The following is a 4,197-nucleotide window of genomic DNA, read 5'->3' on the forward strand; positions in this document are numbered from 1 at the left end:
AAAATCAATTGTTTTTATGTATACAAGCAATGAACAATCCACAAATGAAATTAAGAATATAGTCCATTCACAATAGTATCAAAAATAATGAAATACTTAGGAATACATTTTTAAAAAGAAATTCAGGACTTGTGCACTGAAAGTTACAAAACTTTGCTAAAGGAAATGAAAGAAGATTTAAGCAAATGGATAGACATTCCACATCCATGGATTGGAAGACACAGTATTGTTGATATGTCAATCATCTCCAGATTGATCGATAGATACAATGCAATTACTGTAAAATTCCAGCATGCTTCTTTTGGGCAGAACTGACAAGCAGATCTTAAAATTTCTGTGGAAATGCAAATACCAAGACTAGACCAAACAATTTTGCGAAAGAAGGATGAAATTAGAGGATTGTCATCTCCCAATTTCAAAATTTACTAAGTTCCAGATAACACAGTGTGATATTGGCATAAAGATAGATACATAAATAAAAGGAACAGAATTTAGAATTCAGAACTAAATCCTTGTATCTATAGTCAATTGATTTTTTTACAATATGCCAAGGTAATTAACTAGGGAATTAAACAATTTTTGTCAATTCAACAGTGGTGCTGGGGTAATTAGATATCCATAATGCAAAAAGGTAAACTTAGACTCTTCCTTCGTACTGTACACAAAAATTAACTTAAAATGGGTGGCTCTGGTGAAGGCAGCCAGCGTGAGGCCACGGAGCTCTGAGTTACTGGTGGTGCCCTGCGCTGCCCAGGCTAGCGAACAACACAATCAAGATGGCTAAAGGTCATCCCAAGAAACCCAAGGGCAAGATGTTGGCTTTTGCCTTCTTTGGGCAGACACGCAGAGAGAAACATAAAAAGAAAAACCCAGAGGTCCATGTCAATTTCACAGAATTTTCCAAGAAGTGCTCTGAGAGGTGGAAGACAATGTCTGAGGAAGTCTAAATTTGACAAAATGGCAAAGGCAGATAAAGTATGCTATGATCGGGAAATGAAGGGCGATGGACCAGCTAAGGGAGGCAAGAAGAAGGACTTTAATGTCCCCCAAAAGCCACCGTCTGGATTCTTCCTGCTCCATTCAGAATTCCGCCCCAAGATCAAATCCACAAACCCTGACATCTCTATTGGAGATGTGACAAAGAAGCTGGGAGAGATGTGGAATAACAAGTGCCAGTGAAAAGCAGTACTTACAACAATAAGGCAACAAAGCTGAAGGGGAAGTCTGAGAAGGATATCGCAGACTGTAAGGCTAAAGGAAAGTTTGATGGCGCAGAGGGTCCTCCTAAAGTTTAGGGACAGCGGTGGGGGTGGGGCTGGTGGGTGGGGGGTAAGGTGGAAGCCCAGGAGGAAGAAGACAAACAGGAAGAAGAGGAGGAGGAGAAAGGGGAGGATGAATAACCAAACTGTTTATCTGTCAAAAAATTAAAATGTATCGCAGACTTAAATGTAAGTTAAAACAATAAAACTCTTGGAAAAAAACATGTAAGACAATATTCAAGACCATTAGGCAAAGCTTCCTTAAGTACAATACAAAAAAGCATAGCCAGTGAAAGGAAAAATTGGTAAGTTAGAGCTCATCAAAATTCAAAACTTTTGCACTCCAAAGGACACCATTAGGAGAATTAAAAGACAAGAAACAGACTGGGAGAAAATATTTGCAAAACACATAACCAATTAAGGACTCCTATTAAGAATTAACAAACACATAATAAATACAATTGAATTATAAGATAAATAACCCAATCAAAAAATTGGCAAAAGATATAAACTGACATTACACACACACACACACACACACACACACACACACACACTGCCTAAGAAGTACATGAAAAAATGCTCAACATTATTAGTCTTTAGGGAAATGCAAATTAAAACCACAGTGATATACCATTTCACACTCACTAGAATGGCTGTAAGACAGATAATAACAAATGTTGAAGAGGATGTGGAGAAATGGGAACCCTCATACACTACTGATGGCAATGGAAAATGGTGCAGCCACTTTGGAAACACTTTGGCAATTTCTCAAAAGGATAAACATAAAACTACTATATAATATGCAGTTCCACTCTTAGGTAGAGAGAAATGAAAGAGAAATGAAAACATAAGTCCACAGGAAGAGTTTCACACAAATGTCCATAACTGTTATTTATAATAGCCCCAAATTGAAACAACCTAAATGTCCCATCAACTGGTAAACGGATAGACAAAATATGGTACATTCATACAATGAATACTATTTAGCAATTAAAAAGCAATGAAGTACTGACACATGCTAATCATAAGGGAACTCCAGAAACATGATGCTAAGTGAAAGAAGCCAGACAAAAGAGGCCACATACAGTATGATTTCATTTATATGAAATGACCAGAAATATAGAGACAGAAAGTAGATTAGTGATTGCCTGAGGCTCAGGATTAACTGTAAATGGGCAGGAAGGACCTTATTGGATGGATGAAAATGTTCTGGAACTGATTTATGGTGATGGTGTACCACTTGGTAAAGTCACCAAAAATTATTGAATTGCACACTTGAGAGAATTTTATGATATGTAAAATACACCTCAATAAAGTTGTTAAAGAAAAAGCATGTGACTTTGGGCGTGTAGCTAACTTCTCTGTGCTTTAGCTTTTCATCTGTAAAATGGGGATAATGAAAGTATTTACTTCATCGGGTCATTGAGCAGATCAAGTGAAAAAAATGTGTGTACTAAATTTAGAGTGCCTATCCTATAGCAAACACGAAATGAAATGCTAGTTTCTATGATTATTTCAAAGGATCAGAACAAAGTTCTGAAGGGCTAAGAGTTTGTTTCTTTCATGGAAGATACTGATATATTAAAAAACCACTTGAAAAGACCTGGGAGAATGCATTTTACTAAGTGAAAGAAACCAATCTGACAAGGCTACATCCTGTATCATTCCAAGTATATGACATTCTAGAAAAGGCAAAATTATGGAGACAATAAAAAGATCACTGGTTGTCGGGCTGGCAGGGGGTGTGGGGTGGGGTCAAATGAACAGGTGGAGCACAGAGGACTTTTAGGGCAATGAAAATACTTTGTATGTTACCATAATGATGGACACATGTCATTACACATTTGTCAAGCTCATAGAATGTACAACACTAAGTATGAACTGTAATGGAAAGTATGGATCTTGGGTGGTAATGACTTGTCAGTGTGGGTCCATCAGTTGTAATGAATGTGCCCCTCTTGATAATGGGATAGGCCGTCCCTGTGTGGGGGGCAGGGTGTGTGTGGGAATTCTTTGTGCCTTCTACCCAGTTCTGCTGTGAACCTAAAACTATTTTGAAAAAGTAAAGGCTTTATAATAATAATTAAAAACAAAGAAACAAAAAACCCAAAACCTATTTACCTCTTTTCCAACCTGAAATTGTCTATCTATAGCATGGAACGACTGGTAGGAAAGAAAAATCTTGTGGGAAACAGATAAAATTTGGCTTAACATGTCAAATAGGCAAAAAAAATTCATTTTAAGGGATAATGAAACTAGAAAGACTTATCATTTCTATTTATGAAATTCCAGCCCAGTAGAAATGAAAGATTTTGTTAGCCAAATTAAACTTCAATCAAGATGCAATACGTAAATGTTATTTTAAATTTAACATGTTTAAGTATATAAAAGTTTATACGATTCCAAAGTCAAAACTACACAGTAAAGTACATCAAGAAGTCTAGCCTCTAGCCTCATTCCCTCTACCTGTCTCCTTCTTCCCTTTCTTGGTAATAAGTTTTTCAGTTTTTGGATTATCCATCATTTTTTTTCAAGTATAAACAAACATGCATATTTTATTTCTCCCCTTCCCTTTTCTCGCCAAAAGATACCACACAGTAAACCTTGGCCCTCTGCTCCTTTTTTTCCCCCTGATTTGACAATAGGTCCTAGCGATTATGCCATGGTGATTGAGATGTTTCCCCTCCTTTGTTTCGGTGGCATGGTATTCTACGGTGTAGTGCCCATGGTTTATGCAGCCAGTTTCTTGGTGATGATCATTTGGATTATTTCCATCTTTTGCTATTACGCTTAATGCTGCAATGCATTGCCTTCAAGTTGCAGTAAATTTAAGGTGCAAACGCTGAACATTCCTTGGCATCTGAATAAGTTTGTCCTTTGGCAAGCAAGCCGAGTTAACTATGGCTTATATAACTGATCCAGTACTGTTTGTGAG

At 37.1% G+C, this 4,197-nt stretch overlaps 1 pseudogene; it reads left to right on the forward strand.

The window, feature by feature from the left end:
- Positions 1 to 709: 709 nt before the first annotated feature.
- LOC109443578 (high mobility group protein B3 pseudogene) lies at positions 710 to 1,400 on the forward strand (annotated as a pseudogene).
- Positions 1,401 to 4,197: the final 2,797 nt, after the last annotated feature.

Source organism: Rhinolophus sinicus, chromosome 5 (genome assembly GCF_057876585.1).
Source record: "Rhinolophus sinicus isolate RSI-liver-muscle chromosome 5, RSI-T2T, whole genome shotgun sequence".
NCBI classification, from domain to species: domain Eukaryota; kingdom Metazoa; phylum Chordata; class Mammalia; order Chiroptera; family Rhinolophidae; genus Rhinolophus; species Rhinolophus sinicus.